At 42.6% G+C, this 22,665-nt stretch overlaps 1 pseudogene; it reads left to right on the forward strand.

The window, feature by feature from the left end:
* Positions 1-22,665, forward strand: part of LOC135524673 (paralemmin-1-like) — a 71,494-nt pseudogene that overhangs the window by 35,062 nt on the left and 13,767 nt on the right.

Raw genomic sequence — 22,665 nt, forward strand, 5'->3', positions numbered from 1 at the left:
CTGGTACATCGCTCTGATATGTCATGTTCTGGTATGTCATGCTCTGGACGCTACACTCTGGTATATCATACTCTTGTATGTCACACTCTTGTACGTCACTCTCTGGTACGTCACTCTCTGGTACGTCACTATCTGGTACATCACTATCTGGTACGTCATGCTCTGGTACGCCATGCTCTGGTATTTCGTGCTCTGGTACGCCAGGCTCTGGTACGCCAGGCTCTGGTATGCCATGCTCTGGTATGTCATGCTCTGGTATGCTATGCTCTGGTACATCATGCTCTGGTACATCACGCTCTGATACGTCATGTTCTGGTACGTCATGCTCTGGACTCTACGCTCTGGTATATCATACTCTTGTATGTCACACTCTTGTATGTCACGCTCTGGTACATCCTGCTCTAGTATGTCACTCTCTGGTATGTCACGCTCTGGTACGTCCTGCTCTAGTACGTCACTCTCTGGTATGTCATGCTCTGGTACATCATGCTCTGGTACTTCGTGCTCTGGTACGCCACGCTCTGGTACTTCATGCTCTGGTACTTCATGCTCTGGTACGCTACGCTCTAATACGTCCTCCTCTGGTTCGTCATGCTCTGGTACGCTACGCTCTGGTACGCCATGCTCTGGTATGTCGTGCTCTGGTACGTCATGCTCTGGTATGTCATGGTCTGATACTTCATGCTCTGGTACGTCATGCTCTGGTTCGTCATGCTCTGGTTCGTCATGCTCTGGTACTTCATGCTCTGGTACGCTACGCTCTGGTACGTCGTGCTCTGGTACGTCATGCTCTGGTACGTCATGGTCTGGTACTTCATGCTCTGGTACGTCATGCTCTTGTATGTCACGCTCTGGTACGTCCTGCTCTTGTATGTCACGCTCTGGTACGCCACGCTCTGGTACGCCACGCTCTGGTACGCCACGCTCTGGTACGCCACGCTCTGGTACGCTACGCTCTGGTACTTCATGCTCTGGTACTTCATGCTCTGGTACGCTACGCTCTAGTACGTCATCCTCTGGTTCGTCATGCTCGGGTACGCTATGCTCTGGTACATCATGCTCTGGTCCATCATGCTCTGGTCCGTCATGCTCTGGTCCTTCATGCTCTGGTACTTCATGCTCTGGTACTTCATGCTCTGGTACTTCATGCTCTGGTACTTCATGCTCTGGTACGCCATGCTCTGGTACGCTACGCTCTGGTATGTCGTGCTCTGGTACGTCATGCTCTGGTATGTCGTGCTCTGGTACGTCATGCTCTGGTACGTCATGCTCTGGTACGACATACTCTTGTATGTCATGCTTTGGTACGTCATGCTCTGGTACTTCATGCCCTGGTATGCTATGCGCTGGTACGTCATGCTCTGGTACGTCATGGTCTGGTACTTCATGCTCTGGTACGTCATGCTCTTGTATGTCACGCTCTGGTACGTCCTGCTCTTGTATGTCACGCTCTGGTACGCCACGCTCTGGTACGCCACGCTCTGGTACGCCACGCTCTGGTACGCCACGCTCTGGTACGCTACGCTCTGGTACTTCATGCTCTGGTACTTCATGCTCTGGTACGCTACGCTCTAGTACGTCATCCTCTGGTTCGTCATGCTCGGGTACGCTATGCTCTGGTACATCATGCTCTGGTCCATCATGCTCTGGTCCGTCATGCTCTGGTCCTTCATGCTCTGGTACTTCATGCTCTGGTACTTCATGCTCTGGTACTTCATGCTCTGGTACTTCATGCTCTGGTACGCCATGCTCTGGTACGCTACGCTCTGGTATGTCGTGCTCTGGTACGTCATGCTCTGGTATGTCGTGCTCTGGTACGTCATGCTCTGGTACGTCATGCTCTGGTACGACATACTCTTGTATGTCATGCTTTGGTACGTCATGCTCTGGTACTTCATGCCCTGGTATGCTATGCGCTGGTACGTCATGCTCTGGTACATCATGTTCTGGTACGTCATGCTCTGGTACTTCATGCTCTTGTAATCTACGCTCTGGTACGTCATGCTCTGGTACGTCATGCTCTGGTATGTCATGCTCTTGTATGTCATTCTCTGGTACTTTATGCTCTGGTACGTCATGTTCTGGTACGTCATGTTCTTGTATGTCATGCTCTGGTAAGCTACGCTCCTGTACATCTTGCTCTAGTACGTCATGCTCTGGTACGTCATTCTCTGGTAAGTCATGCTCTGGTACGTCATTCTCTGGTACGTCATGCTCTGGTACGTCATGCTCTGGTACGTCATGCTCTGGTACGTCATGCTCTGGTACGCCACGCTCTGGTACGCCACGCTCTGGTACTTCATGCTCTGGTACGCTATGCTCTAATACGTCCTCCTCTGGTTCGTCATGCTCTGGTACGCTACGCTCTGGTACGCCATGCTCTGGTATGTCGTGCTCTGGTACGTCATGCTCTGGTACGTCATGCTCTGATACTTCATGCTCTGGTACGTCATGCTCTGGTTCGTCATGCTCTGGTTCGTCATGCTCTGGTACTTCATGCTCTGGTACGCTACGCTCTGGTATGTCGTGCTCTGGTACGTCATGCTCTGGTACGTCATGGTCTGGTACTTCATGCTCTGGTACGTCATGTTCTTGTATGTCACGCTCTGGTACGTCCTGCTCTTGTATGTCACGCTCTGGTACGCCACGCTCTGGTACGCCACGCTCTGGTACGCCACGCTCTGGTACGCCACGCTCTGGTACGCTACGCTCTGGTACTTCATGCTCTGGTACTTCATGCTCTGGTACGCTACGCTCTAGTACGTCATCCTCTGGTTCGTCATGCTCGGGTACGCTATGCTCTGGTACGTCATGCTCTGGTCCGTCATGCTCTGGTCCTTCATGCTCTGGTACTTCATGCTCTGGTACTTCATGCTCTGGTACTTCATGCTCTGGTACGCCATGCTCTGGTACGCTACGCTCTGGTATGTCGTGCTCTGGTACGTCATGCTCTGGTATGTCGTGCTCTGGTACGTCATGCTCTGGTACGTCATGCTCTGGTACGACATGCTCTTGTATGTCATGCTTCTGTACGTCATGCTTTGGTACGTCATGCTCTGATACTTCATGCCCTGGTATGCTATGCGCTGGTACGTCATGCTCTGGTACATCATGTTCTGGTACGTCATGCTCTGGTACTTCATGCTCTTGTAATCTACGCTCTGGTACATCATGCTCTGGTACGTCATGCTCTGGTATGTCATGCTCTTGTATGTCATTCTCTGGTACTTTATGCTCTGGTACGTCATGTTCTGGTACGTCATGTTCTTGTATGTCATGCTCTGGTAAGCTACGCTCCTGTACATCTTGCTCTAGTACGTCATGTTCTGGTACGTCATGTTCTTGTATGTCATGCTCTGGTAAGCTACGCTCCTGTACATCTTGCTCTAGTAAGTCATGCTCTGGTACGTCATTCTCTGGTAAGTCATGCTCTGGTACGTAATTCTCTGGTACGTCATGCTCTGGTACGTCATGCTCTGGTACGTCATGCTCTGGTACGTCAAGCTCTGGTAAGGCTATTCATACATTTTAATGTAGTCTGGGTTTTTAATGGAGGTCGAGGTCCAATATCTGAAATTGCATTGAGTGTGATGGTTTCCTACGCCCTTTCATTTTAATATATTGTTTATTTATGAGTGCTGTGTTGATGCATCAGATTTTAGTGGGGTAGTTAACCGTGCCAGTAAGGCCTGGCAGGAACTGGGCACCGAGTCCTAAAAGTCTAGAGGGGTAGAGGGGAGTCTCTATAGAATAGGCACAGCAGGAGAGCACTCTGAGATCTTGAAGGACTTGGCTGGGGCTGCTAGAATTGAACTTGTGCTCTAGGCATCAGTAAAGTGTGTGTGTGTGTGTGTGTGTGTGTGTGTGTGTGTGTGTGTGTATTCAAGGGTCCTGAAGGCACATGGCTGGACAGAGGAAGCCCTATGCTCAGATAGCGGATGAAGAATAAAAATACCAAAAAGTTTGGCTAAAAGGACATCCTGTTTTGGGGCAGGAAAAAGACATACTTCCGCTGCTAAATATGCAGCTCATTGTCTTGTCCTGCTTTACTTTCAGCTACTTTATCTGCATTCTTGTATGGTGGAAATTGAGTTTGGCCTCGTTGCTTTTGCTTGTGTTGCTTTTTGCTTCTATTCAGTGTCTTACACTGCAGTTTGTGGCCTCTGAAACATTTAAACATACACTTTCATCACTTTACAAGTACCATTCACTTCAGTTATAATTCACTTTTTGAAACAACTAGATTAAACCCTTTTAGTTGATTGACTTGAACCAATCTCCATATTGGATTGTACTGCGGTTCTATTTTCTTTTTTGTTTGTTTGTTCAATGGATGGATTGAGCATGAATGGATAGTAAGCAGGACTCCACATATGATGCATCCCAAATGGCAACCAATTCCCTAAATAGTGTACTACTTTTAACCAGGGCACATTTTGGAAATAGCGTGTCATTTGGGCCGCATACATAGTTATTAGTGAGAGAGAGAGAGAGAGAGACATTGTTACAACACTGTACATAGCCAATAATATAACATTTGAAATGTCTATTCTTTTAACATTTTTGTGAGTGTATGTTTACTGTGTATTGTTGGCAATGTAAATATATGTTTCCCATGCTAATAAACCCTTTAAATTGAAGTTGAATTGAGAGAGAAAGAAATAGAGAGAAACAGATGTAGAGATGGAAAGAGAGAGAGATAGAAGGGGGACATAAATAGAGTGAGAGAGCGGCAGGAAGCTGAATGTTGAGTGAATACAGACAGTATGGCTGACCAATAGCAGTTGTTGCATGTGCAGTTGGCTAACTGCCCTGTATCATTCTACACCCCTACCTTTGACTAACCCAGTCAAATGATTTTACAGCACACACTAACCCCGCCCATGATAACATCTTTGAATCCTCATTGGTCCTCTAGACCATTGTGAAAGAAAATAATTATTATAATAATATATGCCATTTAGCAGATGCTTTTATCATGCTTTCACACATTTTACATGCTCTACCAACTGGTCCATTTGCCTAACAGTCTAACAGTCAGTGTAGAAATAGAACCACTGATGACATTGATACAAGTATTGGAATATAAAAACTACACAGACATACAAATCGGACACATCCAAAGACAATTGCTAAATGGGGATGACTTGTGTGTATGGTGTAATGTTTGGTCCCCTCTCGTGAGAACTTGTTCCTGACCGTGTGTTAGAATGTTGTTGTAGCCAGGCTCTGCTTGTTCCCTTTTAAAGAAAGGTCAATCTGCTGATTAGAGGAAGAGACTGATCCCCGAAAACCACTCAAGGACACAATAGTCAGGGGAGTGGGCCACCGAATGGCAATGACACGTCAGGATACACGCACGCACGCACACACACACACACACACTGTCCAAATAGGAGGCTAAGAACTACGTTCTTTGTCAATCTGCACTCTGAAAAGACATGATTGATTGGTCATTCTGTGGTCAATGAAATGGATGAAGAAGCAATTGTTCAAATCCAAATCAAATGTTATTGTTCACATACACGTATTTAGCAGACGTTATTGCGGGTGTAGCGAAATGCTTGTGCTTCTAGCTCCGACAGTGCAGTAATATCTAACAGTTTCACAACATATACCCAATACACATACATCTATGTAAGGAATGGATTAAGAATATATATACATATATGTCAGAGCGACATTGGACAAAGATCCAGTGGCATAGTATAGAATACAGTATGTATGTGTGTATATATATATATATATATATATATATATATATATACATACATATACATATACATATACACATTACATTACATTTAAGTCATTTGGCAGACGCTCTTATCCAGAGCGACTTACAAATTGGTGAATTCACCTCATGACATCCAGTGGAACAGCCACTTTACAATAGTGCATCTAAATCATTTAAGGGGGGGGGGTGAGAAGGATTACTTTATCCTATCCTAGGTATTCCTTAAAGAGGTGGGGTTTCAGGTGTCTCCGGAAGGTGGTGATTGACTCCGCTGTCCTGGCGTCGTGAGGGAGTTTGTTCCACCATTGGAACATATATATATAATGGGTGATGCAATATTTACACACAATTAAAGGGACTAAGATACTGTAGAATGGTATAGAGTACAGTTCACACATATGAGATGAGTAATGCAAGGTACTGAGACATTATTAAAGTGGCTCGTGTTTCATTTTCATCGCGGCCAGTGATTCCCAATCTGTCTTTAGTCAGCAGCCTCTGATGTGCTGGAGATGGCTGTTTAACAGTCAGTAGTGTAGTATAGAATACAATACAGTATATACATATGAAATGTGTGACGCAATATGAACACAATTTAAATGTGACTAAGATACTGTAGAATTGTGTGGAGTGCAGTTTATACATATGAGATGAGTAATGCTAGATACGGAAACATTATTAAAGTGGCTAGTGATCCATTTCTAAAGGTGGCCAGTGATTCCTAATATATGTCCATAGGCAGCTGCCTCTTGATGTGCTAGTGATGGCTGTTTAACAGTCTGATGGCCTTGAGATAGAAGCTGTTTTTCAGTCTCTCGGTCCCAGCTTTGATGCACCTGTACTGACCTCGCCTTCTGGATGATGTGGGGTGAACAGGCAGTGGCAAACACAACAGGCATTAAGCATGATAGAGTAAAACACCTATTTATGTTAAGTGACCAGTGTGTTTGCACTCAGTTTTTTTCAGTCTCACAGCAGACATGGTTTTATTTCTGTTTATTTTTGATTAGTGCAGGGATTTGTACAGTATAGACTATTGGTTGTGAGGATGGACAACAGGGCTGTGAAAGGTCAATGCTCTACCAACTCAATCAATCCATGAAACAGACTGAAAACCAACTCCTCAATTTGCGTTGGCCCATTATTGTCGATAAAGATACTTTCGATTTCTTAATTGAATTTCAATCCATTCTCTCAGTTGAGTAATAAAAATAGAAATGGCCCCTGATGGACACAGGAAGTATGGTAGCACAACAGGAAAGGATGTCCCTTTGGGACTCCCAGTACCACAAAATACAGCTTGTTTCTTATAGTTTTCTGTCAATTTCAATTCAGTTAAACTCCTGCTTATTTCCCAATAGTCCACTTGGAAATATGTCAAGGACATCGAGAAGCTATTACAATGTCTTGCACATAACTTTGCTTGTCTGATCTTGTTTGATTTGTAGAAAAAAGTATAATATGAAGCTAACTGTGCCCCTGATCTGATCTTTTACAAATGAATGAAAAAATATTTTCACTGACCATCCCAGTTGGAGTGTGAGTGTATGTGTACCATATCTGTGCGTGTCAGTATGCACATGTGTGTGTCTATGAGTATGCACACATCTACTGTATGTGTGTTGCTTGTTTAAGGGGCATCCTGCTCCGCTGGAACAGTGGCTCAAACACAGGTCACACGTGCGGGATCGGCTGTGGCTGTGCTGTTGTATCCGCCGGGGCGATGGTGTGTGTGCGTGCGTCCGTGCGTGGAAGGGTGTGAACAAGCGATGATGTCATCGAATCATTGAGCTCACCAGGGGTGGGGCAGGGAGAGAGGGAGGAAGGAAGGAAGGATATGCAGAGGAGAGGGATGAGAGAGAAAGTGAATGGGAGAGGAGAAAGATGGGGAGAAAGGAGAGGATGGACAAGAAGAGAGCGTATAGACATTAGAAAGGTGGAGTAGAGAGGATTGTGACAGCAGATTTTCTCTCCTTGTGTCATCAAAGAGAGCTGGCAGGGAAATAGAAACTGATCATGACAGGAGTTCTCTTTACACATAAATACATAATGGTTGGTATGCACCAAGACTAGAAAATGAAATGTATTATGTTGTGTATTTCGTATCCAGGTTCCATTAACACAGACAGAGCCTGAGCGAGGGAGAGAGGTATATCCAGAGAGAGGTATATCCAGAGAGAGGTATATCCAGAGAGAGGTATATCCAGAGAGAGGTATATCCAGAGAGAGGTATCTCCAGAGAGAGGTATCTCCAGAGAGAGGTATCTCCAGAGAGAGGTATCTCCAGAGAGAGGTATATCCAGAGAGAGGTATATCCAGAGAGAGGTATATCCAGAGAGAGGTATATCCAGAGAGAGGTAGAGAGAGAGGTAGAGAGAGAGGTAGAGAGAGAGGTAGAGAGAGAGAGACCCATACCTACTGGGTGAAATTCCACAGTGTGCCATCACAGCAGCAATATTTGTGACCTGTTGCCACGAGAAAAGGGCAACCAGTGAAGAACAAACACCATTGTAAATACAACCCATATTTATGCTAATTTATTTTCCCTTGTATACCTTAACCATTTGTACATTGTTAAAACACTGTATATATAATATGACATTTGTAATGTATTTATTGTTTTGAAACTTCTGTATGTGTAATGTTTACTGTTAATTTGTATTGTTTATTTCACTTTATATATACACTTTATATATAATCTACCTCACTTGCTTTGGCAATGTTAACACTTGTTTCCTATGCCAATAAAGCCCTTGAATTGAATTGAATTGAGAGGTATATCCCATGAGAGAGAGAGAGAGAGAGAGAGAGAGAGGTATATCCCATGAGAGAGACAGATGAACCTGGAGAAGAGTCCCCTAAGCAAGCTGGTCCTGGGGCTCTGTTCACAAACACACCCTACAAAGCCCCAGGACAGCAGCACAATTAGACCCAACCAGATCATGAGAAAACAAAAAGATAATTACTTGACACATTGGAAAGAATTAACAAAAAAACAGAGCAAACTAGAATGTTATTTGGCCCTACACAGAGAGTACAGAGCGGCAGAATACCTGACCACCGTGACTGACCCAAAATTAAGGAAAGCTTTGACTATGTACAGACTCAGCGGGCATAGCCTTGCTATTGAGAAAGGCCGACGTAGGCAGACATGGCTCTCAAGAGAAGACCGGCTATGTGCTCACTGCACACAAAATTAGGTGGAAACTGAGCTGCACTTCCTAACCTCCTGCCCAATGTATGACCATATTAGAGAGACATATTTCCCTCAGATTACACAGATCCACAAAGAATTCGAAAACAAATCCAATTTTGAAAAACTCCCATATCTACTGGGTGAAATTCCACAGTGTGCCATCACAGCAGCAAGATTTGTGACCTGTTGCCACGAGAAAAGGGCAACCAGTGAAGAACACGCACCATTGTAATACAACCCATATCTATGCTTATTTATTTTATCTTGTGTCCTTTACCATTTGTACATTGTAAAAACACTGTATATATATATATATATATATATATATATATATATATATATAGTGGTATATCCCATGAGAGAGACAGAGAGAGGTATATCCCATGAGAGAGAGAGAGATATATCCCATGAGAGAGAGAGAGAGATATCCCATGAGAGAGAGGCTGTAGCTGAATATGTGAAATGCACCAGGTGGCATCTTCAAAGTCGTGATATGTACCATCTGGGGGAGTCCAGAATGTCAGTGGCCTGCTGTACACTGTGAGGTCACTAGCGTAGCATGCAGGAAACCCCTCACTTTTCTGGATGACAGCCAAACAACATACTTTGATTTTATTAGCCAAAGCACATGATCTGCATTTGAGGAAGACCTGGCTACTACCAATTGAGACAATCCTCTGTTTTTCTTAGTTACTAATCTGAAATGTTCTTATGAAGGATAATTAGAGCATATGCTGACAGTAGAGTGGATTTTTTTTAAACCATATGGTAACATTGTGAGCTTCATTATTCAATTTGCTTCTTATGGCTGCAGGGGCAGTATTGAGTAGCTTGGATGAATAAGGTGCCCAGAGTAAACGGCCTGCTCTTCAGTGCCAGTTGCTAATATATGAATAGTATTAGTACATTTGGATAGAAAACCCTCTGAAGTTTCTAAAACTGTTTGAATGGTGTCTGTGAGTATAACAGAACTCATATGGCAGGCAAAAACCTGAGAAAAAAATCCAAACAGTTAGTGGGAAATCTGAGGTTTGTAGTTTTTGAACTCAGCCCTATCGAATACACAGTGGGATATTGGTTATGTTGCACTTCCTAGGGCCTCCACTAGATGTCAACCGTCTTTAGAAACTTTAATGGGGCTTCTACTGTGATGTGGGGCCGGATGAGAGCTCTTTGAGTCAGTGGTCTGGCAGAGAGCCAGGTCCTGGTCATGCGCATTTCACATGATCGCGACCTGCGTTCCATGGCTTTTCTACAGACAATGGAATTCTCCGGTTGGAACGTTATTGAAGATTTATGATAAAAACATCCTAAAGATTGATTCTATACTTAGTTTGAAATGTTTCTACGACCTGTAATATAACTTTTTGAAGTTTTTCGTCCGACATTCGGCTGGACCTGCATGAGCGTTTGGATTTGTGTACTAAAAGTAGCTACTTGGACATAAATAATGGACATTATCGAAGAAATCAAACATTTATTGTAGAACTAGGATTCCTGGGAGTGCATTCTGATGAAGATCATCAAAGGTAAGGGAATATTTATAATGTGATTTCTGATTTCTGTTGACTCCAACATTGGAGGATATATATATTTTCTTTTTCTGAGTGCCGTTCTCAGATTATTGCATGGTTTGCTTTTTCCGTAAAGTTAAAAACAAATCTGACACAGCGGTTGCATTAAGGAGAGGTATATCTATAATTTCATGTGTAACACTTGTATTTTCATCAACATTTATGATGAGTATTTCTGTAAAATTGATGTGGCTATGCAAAATCACTGGATGTTTTTGGAACTAGTGAATGTAACACGCCGATGTAAACTCAGATTTTATTATATAAATATGAACTTTATCAAACAAAACATACATGTATTGTGTAACATGAAGTCCTATGAGTGGCTGTGTTTTTCTGTGGCTTGGTGGTGACCTAACATAATCGTTTGTGGTGCTTTCGCTGTTAAAGACTATTTGAAATCGGACACTGTGGTGGGATTAACAACAAGATTACCTTTAAAACGGTATAAAATACATGTATGTTTGAGGATTTTTAATTATGAGATTTCTGTTGTTTTTAAATTTGTCGCCTTGCACTTTCACTGGCTGTTGTCATATCGATCCCGTTAACGGGATTGCAGCCGTAAGAAGTTTTAAGGGATCTTACAACTCTCAGTATTTATCAGGTTTAAATATATCTTTGTTATTGTGTTGTCTAGTCTATAGCTAATCTATGGCATGGCCCTATTTTTATATTGAACCTTTGTGACCGGGAGTCATGCTCAGACCAATGTCTCTTTTACAGATGAGCCATGCCCTAGGGTTTATCAGTGGCAAATGGCCTACACTCTTTAGGCCTTTTGGTTGGAGTAGCTATTATGATATTAGTTAAAGGCCTAATGCAGCCGTTTTTATCTCAATATCAAATCATTTCTGGGTAACAATTAAGAAATCTTACTGAGAAGTTTGAAACTCTCTTTCTTACGGATTCAGACAGGGAGAGTTTGAAAATGTCAAGTACACATTTGCCTTTTTAGGTTACCACCACAGTGACTACGCCATTTGCTTTAAAGTTGCAAAAAGGAACCGTTTCTCTGTATCAAGACAGTCACGTGTACACGCCTCTCCACCATCCCACTTCCGAAACCTGACCGGTCTCAAACCTGGGTCCAGCGACTGTCAAACCAACAACTTAACCATTTCACCAAGAGGTCTCGACAAGGTCGCTCAGTGTTAGGTTAAGGCAGTGCTTCTCAATTTATTTTCTGTTACGCCCACCCCTAGGAAGAAGTAAACATTTCGCGCCCCCCAACTCTCTGCCGCGACTGTAAATAGTATAATTTGTCTATAAAATTGTTATAAGTACACCTCTGCATAACATTGTATCCTTATTAACATTAAAGATAACAAAAAAAACAAAAAATAAAGAAATATAGATCAACTTACAACAAAGAATAACTTTATTAACATTGTTTTTTTTAGTCTGTAACAGAAAAGACTTAAAGTGCATCAATTTACCTGAAATGTAAAAGAAAATTCAATTCTTATTTAAACTGTAAACATTTTTGACCATTTGATACTGTAAAATAAAATAAAATACAATCAATAAATAATAATAAATTCAAATTGATCAGCAACATTAACTCAGGAGCACAATACAGTATATGAAACACTTTGACCTATAAAACAAAAATGAATAAAACAATTTGTGCTGATTTTTAAAAAATCAAAATGAGGAAGTCGGGATTAATGGCTACAATGAGCACGTTTTGCATAGCACAGCTTTCTGAAGCGGAGTTTGAAGCATGATACTGCAACTCTCAGCTCCTGCTCAATGTTTAGCTGGGACCTGTATTTGGTCTTCAGTGCAGCAACAGCAGAGAAGCCAGTCTCACAAAGATAAGATGGTGAAAAAGGAAGAAGAATGCCCATGGCCCTCTGCCCTAAGAGTGGACACTGCCTCTCTACACTCAGCCAATTCACTCAGTGTCTGTGATGTGAACCTCAGTCTCAATGTGGAGTCAGACGTCATATCAATGAACTGGTCCTCCTCTGCAGAGCTGAAACCAGTTGGAGCTGGTGCATTGAAAGGATCTCTCACCCAGTCATATTGGGAACTGAGGAGCTGAAACCAGTTGGAGCTGGTGCATTGAAAGGATCTCTCACCCAGTCATATTGGGAACTGAGGAGCTGAAACCAGTTGGAGCTGGTGCATTGAAAGGATCACTCACCCAGTCATATTGGGAACTGTTTTCAGGGAAGTACTTTTTAAAGAATCCCATCAGTGATGAAATATGCTCCTTAATATATGGAATCACTGAGGTGGCATCATAGTCAGTAGTGTCAACAAATTCATGCAAGTTCTCGAATGAATCAGTATTTCCTTCATCAAGTTGCCTGCCCCACGTTGCAAGCTTTCGAGTGAAAGAGCTGATCTTGTCTGTGACCTGAGGGAGGTGTTTATCTTTCCCTTGAAACTGTAGAATTAGTTCATTTAGCTTTCCAAACATGTCACTCAGGTAGGCCAGTTTTGCCAGGATGTTCTCATCACTAAATTTTTCTGCAAGGTCATAATTGTGCTCCTGCTCCGAAAACATTCTTCTCTGCTCTCTGAGCTCAAAAACTCGGGACAAGACTTTTCCTTGTGACAGCCATCTTGCTTCACTGTGAAACAGCACAGCTTGATGTTCAGCTCCCATCTCCTCACAGATAGCAGAGAAGACTTGTGTTTTTAGTGGTCTGGTCTTTATAAAATTGACTACACCTACAATGTCAGTCATAACCTCACTTAATTCAGAGGAAAGGTGCCTTGATGCCAGTGCTTCTCTGTGTATAACAGTGTGTCCACTCCGCATTAGGTGAGGCCTTCTTGCCCGAAGTCCTTTTCCCATCCCTGCCATGGTCTGTGCACCATCACTGCAAACACCAATGCAGTTCTCCCACTTTAGCCCTTTCTCAGTCAGGAAGCAGTCCAGCATTTTGAATAGCTCTTCAGCTGTGGCTCTGTCTCTGACATATTTACAAACAGGAGATCCTCACACAGGGAGTTTGTCATGTCAAAACGTTCATAAGCGATAAACAAACAGTCTTTGTTGCTGTCAGTTGCTTCATCAAACTGTAAGGCAAAACGTTTGTCTTTGAGTTTATCTACCAGCTGTTCTTTAAGGTCGTTAGCAATGTCATTTATACGTCTGGCGACAGTGTCATTGGACAGAGGGATAGTTGTTATTTTTGCAGCCCTTGCGTCATCCAGCAGGACAGAGACCAGGTCTAATGCTGCAGGCAGTATCAGCTCCTCTGCTATGGAGTGAGGTTGTTGCAATGAGCAATTTGGTATGCCACCTTATATGATGCTAACAGTGCTCGCTGGTTTACTGAAGTAGCATTCACAAAGCGGGATGATTGTTAGCAATATTCGGCACGTTTCCGCTGAAAAAACTAATGCGGCTTATCAGCGTGATTGGGGTGTAATGTCTTTAAGTGACGCCTTCATTTATTTGGCTTCATACTGTCTGCTGCCAACATTTTTAGACACAGTAAACATACCGGTCTTTCCTCTTCTCCCACCGTAGTCACAGTGAAACCAAGCGCTACATACGCTTCGTCATATCTCCTCTTCTCCCACCGTAGTCACAGTGAAGCCAAGCGCTACATACGCTTCGTCATATCTCCTCTTCTCCCACCGTAGTCACAGTGAAGCCAAGCGCTACATACGCTTCGTCATATCTCCTCTTCTCCCACCGTAGTCACAGTGAAGCCAAGCGCTACATACACTTCATCATATCTCCTCTTCTCCCACCGTAGTCACAGTGAAGCCAAGCGCTACATACGCTTCATCATATCTCCTCGTCTCCCACCGTAGTCACAGTGAAGCCAAGCGCTACATACGCTTCATCATATCTCCTCTTCTCCCACCGTAGTCACAGTGAAGCCAAGCGCTACATACGCTTCATCATATCTCCTCGTCTCCCACCGTAGTCACAGTGAAGCCAAGCACTACATACGCTTCGTCATATCTCCTCTTCTCCCACCGTAGTCACAGTGAAGCCAAGCGCTACATACGCTTCGTCATATCTCCTCTTCTCCCACCGTAGTCACAGTGAAGCCAAGCGCTACATACGCTTCATCATATCTCCTCTTCTCCCACCGTAGTCACAGTGAAGCCAAGCGCTACATACGCTTCATCATATCTCCTCTTCTCCCACCGTAGTCACAGTGAAGCCAAGCGCTACATACGCTTCGTCATATCTCCTCTTCTCCCACCGTAGTCACAGTGAAGCCAAGCGCTACATACGCTTTGTCATATCTCCTCTTCTCCCACCGTAGTCACAGTGAAGCCAAGCGCTACATACGCTTTCATCATATCTCCTCGTCTCCCACCGTAGTCACAGTGAAGCCAAGCGCTACATACGCTTCGTCATATTTCCTCGTCTCCCACCGTAGTCACAATGAAGCCAAGCGCTACATACGCTTCGTCATATTTCCTCGTCTTAGCTGTCGGGAGACTTACGTTTGTCTCATTATCTCCGTCTCTCTCCGCCTTTCTTTTCATCCCTGTTAAATATTTTTCCATGGTGTCTCTTAAGGGTTTGTTATCTGCACTTCATATCTCCTTCTCTGTGCTGTGTGCTCTTGTTCAGTGCAACAAAAAAATCTACTCCCTGCGGCAAAAAAAAGCATGTTCTCCGTGGTCACACGAGCCCCCCTGGCATCGCTCTGAGCCCCCCCCTTACCCACCGAGATCAATGAAAGGAGAAAAAAACTATCCTATCATGAAGGAAAAGCATTGCCTGAATCAACGGGTCTCCATGGTGATGGATAAACTTTACATCAATGGGCAACTGTATCGAGACTAGAGTAGCTCCCTGGCTATTTTAATCCAACTGTATCAGGACTCGAGAGTAATTCCCTGGCTATTTTAATTCAATGTTCAAATCTGAGTTTGTGTGTTGTAGTGTATCATGACAGTAGGGTAGTGTATCATCTCCACTATAATGAATACATGCTCTATTGATCTCCTCTTGACAAGGAAAGGGTTGCATATAGCTCAGGTTAATGTATGTAGCCTTCCTAACAACATTAGGTTTTTAACTTGGTGAACATAAATAATATTCATATTTTGGCTTTGACCGAAACACATTTAGATGCATCTGTAAATGAGGGGCAAATGAACATTCAAGGATATAGTCAACTGAGAAGGGACAGGAAATGGAATGGTGTGGCTGTAGCACTGTACATTCAGAATCATATACCTTTTAAGAGGAGGGATGACCTTAATGTATGTCAAGTAGAGGCACTATGGGCTCAAGTACATCTGCCTCACCAGGCAGCCATATTGGTAGGATGTGTGTATAGACCTCCTAGCTCTAAGGTGTCCTATCTGGATGACTTATGCACTGGGTTTGACCAGGCCACAGATAGTAACAGAGATGTATTTATCTTGGGTGATTTTAATATAAATTGGAAGGATCATAATAATTCAATTACAACTAAATTGATGAGATATGTTGAGAACTGTGGTTTGAAACAAACTGTTAATGACACTACTAGATCATCAACTAAGTTGGGTCACCGTTCAGACACATGCATTGATCTGATCTTCTGTAATACAAGCCAGATCAATGCCAGTGGACTGGACAAACCATAATATTGTGACCATAACCATAAACACCAAGGTTCCAAAGAAACCCCCAAGGATTGTGGTCAAGGGACATTTTAAAAGATTTAATCATGAGCTATTTCAAAATTATTTGGCTGCTGTACCCTGGGAGCTGATTTATCTCGAGGTTGATTTAATCACAATACAGAATGTTTCATTTATTTGCTCACTGAGGTAATGGACCATCTCCATGGATTGATGATGAACTCAGTGAGGCTTTTTCTCAAAGAAATATGGCAAAAGTCTTAGCAGCCAAATCTAAACTAGAAATGTATTAACAGAATTATAGAACACTACGTAATTGTGCAGTCAAATTGAATTGTAAGAAAAAACATTATTTTACAAAAATGCTTTTATTGATTGTAAAAGTTATTGTAAAAAGTTATGGAATACAGTTAAGGGCTTATTTGGTACATTTACAGTGCCTTGCGAAAGTATTCGGCCCCCTTGAACTTTGCGACCTTTTGCCACATTTCAGGCTTCAAACATAAAGATATAAAACTGTATTTTTTTGTGAAGAATCAACAACAAGTGGGACACAATCATGAAGTGGAACGACATTTATTGGATATTTCAAACTTTTTTAACAAATCAAAAACTGAAAAATTGGGCGTGCAAAATTATTCAGCCCCCTTAAGTTAATACTTTGTAGCGCCACCTTTTGCTGCGATGACAGCTGTAAGTCGCTTGGGGTATGTCTCTATTAGTTTTGCACATCGAGAGACTGAAATTTTTTCCCATTCCTCCTTGCAAAACAGCTCGAGCTCAGTGAGGTTGGATGGAGAGCATTTGTGAACAGCAGTTTTCAGTTCTTTCCACAGATTCTCGATTGGATTCAGGTCTGGACTTTGACTTGGCCGTTCTAACACCTGGATATGTTTATTTTTGAACCATTCCATTGTAGATTTTGCTTTATGTTTTGGATCATTGTCTTGTTGGAAGACAAATCTCCATCCCAGTCTCAGGTCTTTTGCAGACTCCATCAGGTTTTCTTCCAGAATGGTCATGTATTTGGCTTCATCCATCTTCCTATCAATTTTAAACATCTTCCCTGTCCCTGCTGAAGAAAAGCAGGCCCAAACCATGATGCTGCCACCACCATGTTTGACAGTAGGGATGGTGTGGTCAGGGTGATGAGCTGTGTTGCTTTTACGCCAAACATAACGTTTTGCATTGTTGCCAAAAAGTTCAATTTTGGTTTCATCTGACCAGAGCACCTTCTTCCACATGTTTGGTGTGTCTCCCAGGTGGCTTGTGGCAAACTTTAAACAACACTTTTTATAGATATCTTTAAGAAATGGCTTTCTTCTTGCCACTCTTCCATAAGGGCCAGATGTGTGCAATATACGACTGATTGTTGTCCTATGGACAGAGTCTCCCACCTCAGCTGTAGATCTCTGCAGTTCATCCAGAGTGATCATGGGCCTCTTGGCTGCATCTCTGATCAGTCTTCTCCTTGTATGAGCTGAAAGTTTAGAGGGACGGCCAGGTCTTGGTATATTTGCAGTGGTCTGATACTCCTTCCATTTCAAAATTATCGCTTGCACAGTGCTCCTTGAGATGTTTAAAGCTTGGGAAATATTTTTGTATCCAAATCCGGCTTTAAACTTCTTCACAACAGTATCTCGGACCTGCCTGGTGTGTTCCTTGTTCTTCATGATGCTCTCTGCGCTTTTAACGGACCTCTGAGACTATCACAGTGCAGGTGCATTTATACGGAGACTTGATTACACACAGGTGGTTTGTATTTATCATCATTAGTCATTTAGGTCAACATTGGATCATTCAGAGATCCTCACTGAACTTCTGAAGAGAGTTTGCTGCACTGAAAGTAAAGGGGCTGAATAATTTTGCACACCCAATTTTTCAGTTTTTGATTTGTTAAAAAAGTTTGAAATATCCAATAAATGTCATTCCACTTCATAATTGTGTCCCACTTGTTGTTGATTCTTCACAAAAAAATACAGTTTTATATCTTTATGTTTGAAGCCTGAAATGTGGCAAAAGGTCGCAAAGTTCAAGGGGGCCGAATACTTTCGCAAGGAACTGTATCTCATCATACCATCTAGTGTGGAATTTGACGGGAGAACAATAACAAAACCAGCTGATATTGGCAATCATTTTGCAGATTTATTTTACAAAGAAAATGAATTTACTGAGCTACTGTTCAATGGATTGACGATCATATTATGAGCAACAAAACCTGCTCTTTTAGTCTACAAATGGTGTCAGTAGAGGAGGTGTTAAACCTATTGAAGCCATTACCCGATGGTAAACCTACAGGTTATGATCGTATGGACAATTTTTTACTTTGCAGATTGCAGCACCACTGAAATATATATTTAATCGGTCACTGGAAAAGGGGATGTTTGCAAATGTATGGAAACATGCTAAACCGTGTCCTATTCCGAAAGACAGCAAGAACCCATTACTCCTGACAATAGTCGACCAATTAGTCTACTTCCTTTACTCAGTAAAATATCGGAAGGTATTGTGAGCAGACAAATATGGAAGTACATTTAAAAGAAGGATCAGATTACAGCCAATCAGCATGCTTATCGCAAAAACCATTCCACTACCACTGCATTGGTTGACATGACTGACCAGGGGCTCAATGCTGTGGATAATGGCAGGTTTGTGGGTGTACTATTTTTAGATTTTAGTGCAGCATTTCATTTAGTGGATCATGAAATAATTTTGACAAAATTATTGTATTAAGGATTTTAAGGATGTTGCATTGAATTGGATACAGTCATATCTAACTGACAGGAAACAGTCCACCTATATCAATGGTTCACCACTCATGATTTAAACTATGGAATACCACAGGGCAGCTGCTTTGGGCCACTTCTTTACTTAATATATACCAACCACTTTCCTTATGCCTTATCCTTATCTGAAACTCAAGCTACTATGTTTGCAGAAGATACTACAAGTTATACAGCAAGTCAATCGGTTCAACAGGTACAGCAAGCTCCACAAGTAGATTTGGAAAATATCAGGGAGTGGGTTTGCCGGGACAAACTTGTTTAAACACCAAGAAAACCAACGTTATGTTGGTCTGTTCCACTAGGAAAAGGCCAAAACATCATGGGATACAATTAAGTATGGGAGGAGTACAAATTGAGGAAGTGGAAGAAATCAAACTACTGGGAGTGCAGCTCGACAACTGCTTATCATGGTCATGCAAAGCAGCAAGGATTGTTTTAAGGTGGAGATATGGTTCTTCTGTTGTAGTCATGCTCAGTGCTCTTGGTTGGTCATCAATCAACAAGATAACAACAAGATAACAAGATAATTGAAAAAAACATGCTTATTTTATTTCAAAATATACACCATTTAAAACAGCCAAACTCTATTCACAATAGTATTCAGTTGGTAAGAGACAGACATTCAGTAAATACTAGGAATATATTGTCCACCATCTGTGTTATCCAGACAGAAAAGAGAAATAGGCAAGATAACATTTCGATTTAGAGCAATAAAGAAATAAAATAATTTAACTGAGCAAACCAGAAACCTTTCAATATATAAATTTAAACAATACAATTACATAGGAAAGTTGTGCTGGACTATGGTAGATGATCAATCTATCTTTTTAGACTGTTAGAATATTTATCTGGTCAATATCTCAGTGTATTATGTCTGTTTGTAATAGTGTGTTATATGTGAAAATGTGATCATATTATACATTGTATTTTAATGTTTAAGGACTCTTGGAAGATTAGTCCAAATGAGGACATAAAGAGATCCTAATCAAATCAAATGACTTATTAATTATTGTCACATGCTCTTATGTAATCCTTTATAAAGACTTCAGAACAGCCAGAGGACATGCTCAAAATGTAATTTACATAACCATAGACCACTTAAACTCGTACAACACTTCCACTCGCGGCTGCCCAAAACTGACTAACTGAAAGCCATGCCCCCACTAATCTTCACCTCCACCTGGGAAACAGAAATATTCCTTCACCATACCCCTTTTTTTGAGAGTGTGATTGTACCTTTATTTTCAAAATATTGGTTACAAAAATGTTCTGTTATATTCGGATATGTACCATAAAAGGTATCGACAGGTACATTGTGTGTTTTGATCTTTTTGTACCCGAGGGAAACAATACTGTACCCTAACCGTTCCCTTGTTTCTGTGAGTATATAGACTGATAAAGAGTCCGCTCTCCACAAAACAGTCCTAAAATTAAGCATTATAAGCTGAACAAGAAACAGTTGCTAATGTTATAGCTAATGCACCTACACCTTATAGTTCATGAGCCAGAGATCAGGATATCTTTAAAAACATCTGGGGGGAATATAGTGTCTCATAATGTTATTTTGCAAGGTCTCTGTCCTCGAAAAAGGCACTCTTGTCAATATAATTTTGCTGATGGGGCCAGAAATATTTGAAACTCCTGACTTACAGTTTACAATGTGTTATCTCTTTTAAACAATTTACCACGAAACACAACATTTCAACAAAAAGTAATTTGATATCAGACATTAGTCTGTGATTGATGTTCCTATATTCTTCTGTCCTGTCCAGCAAAAGTCCCTGAGGGAAAAATGGTTGCTAGACGGAGCTGCTGGGTTGGAGCAGGACGAGGCCAAGAAACAGTTGGCGGAGGACGAGACCAAGCTCAAGGGGATGGAGGAGAGCATCATTAGGTACGTCTACAACCCAGGAACACTGGTGTCGCTACTACCTTTATACGTTTCTGGATTCACTTGTTATCTTTTGTTCACCAGTCTTTAACCAGGGAAAACCTGCTCTTAGCGTGGTCAGATTCTAATATCCTGTTCTCTCTATTTAATTTTTCCATGCCGGCTCTCTGGCAATGTGGCACAGCACATTTATGGTTGAGACCCTTTTGCAACGTTTCTTTGAAACATTTTAATAAGACATAAGTTGTACTCTTAGCTGGAAAAGAGGACAAGCCTATCAGATGCTGCAAAGCACTCAATACCAGTTGACAAAACTAGCCAGACTTAAGAGAGTGGGTGGGGAGTGGGTGGGGGGAATGGTGGAGGCAGTAATGGGGGTGCTCACTGGTGGAGAGACTAACGCAGACAACGTCTGGAACAGCACTCATCAATCTCTCCAGTACAAAAAGGAGACCCAGTAGCCAAGAGACCCCCTACACCCTTTCTACATGCACCCCCTCCCATCCTCCATCCAACCATTTTCTTTCTCACTCATAGCAAAACAGTGTCATCAATCTTCTTCTCTGGCAGTCCATTTCGCTGATTAAATTCCTCCTGGCTGCTGCAGCCCAGCCCTGGCAGAACGCTGGCGCTGGCTGGATGTATTGGGGCTCAGACTGGGGCAACACTGGCACTAAACTGTCACAACTCCCAATGAGCAACGGCAGCTAACAATGGCCGCTGTCAAGGCCGGCGCTAGGGAGAATACAGAATGGGATAATGCTAAGGAGAAGCTATTGTCCCTATCTCAAATAAACGCTTAATTCTGTTAGATAGGCCGTAGCCAGGAAGGCCCCAGTGAGGTTGTTTTGGTATTTAACAATATGAGGGCATTTAAAGGGATAGTTCATGGGTATTTCTCTTTTGCTCTTAGCAATTCATTTTAGATAAAAAATATCAGTGTATCACCTTCCCAGGGAATGAGCTCTGTAGTTGGGTGTGATGAGCTGTATCTTCTGACTCTATAAAGCCCTCATTGTGTGCATAGTTGCCCAAAATGACAAACATTTTAGAAAGACGAGACATAAATCCCAAACTGCTTTGGAATACTACATCAGGCTTCGAACACATTGTCAAACTGTTTGTGTGCATCACTGACCATGTCTGTGTGTGAATGATCACGTTTATCCCTTTTCTGCAGACTGGAGCAGGAATTGGAGGAGCTGGAGACGGGCGTGTCGGTGACCTCCACCAAAGAGAGTCTGACAGATGCAGCCAAGGTGGAAGAAGCCAAGACTGCCGACAACAAAGTGAGCCCCACAACCCTGAGGGCAGCTGGACATCGCAGGTCCACCGGACACTGACACACTATTAGAGACACGAGTATTTGCCTTGGGTGTGTGTGTGTGAAGGGGTGGGGGGGGGGCGTGTGTGTGTGTGTGTGAGTGAGTGAGTGAGTTGGGGGGCATGTTTGAAGTAGGGAAGTGGGAATCGAGGTAAGGGGGGGGGGGGGATTGCCAGAGCACGCCTTGGGTCATAGATGAAAGCAAAAATCAGTAACTGCCCATGTGATGGACTGACAGTGACATGTCTAGTTGAGCAAATGCCATCAGTAATATCATTAGTGACAGTCCGGATGGGCCTGGAGAGTCAGACACTGGGTCTGACAAGCAGTGTATGGGGAAGAGTTGATGACGGGAGGGGGGCTCTTGTCCAAAGGGGATGTTCATATTGACAGCACACACTGGGCAGCTTTTAGCATGGGGGTTTCATAGCAACGGCTAGAAAAGACGCTCTGTCTCTTCTGTCTCCTTCTTGAACTCGTTGGCTCTTTCCTTCACGAGTCAATATCCACTTCCTCAAACCATCCATGCTGGCAACGCTTTCCTCAAAGGGAAAGTTATTATATAATGTGGCATCTCTTTCTACCTCAGTCA

Source organism: Oncorhynchus masou, chromosome 31 (assembly GCF_036934945.1).
Source record: "Oncorhynchus masou masou isolate Uvic2021 chromosome 31, UVic_Omas_1.1, whole genome shotgun sequence".
NCBI classification, from domain to species: Eukaryota; Metazoa; Chordata; class Actinopteri; order Salmoniformes; family Salmonidae; genus Oncorhynchus; species Oncorhynchus masou.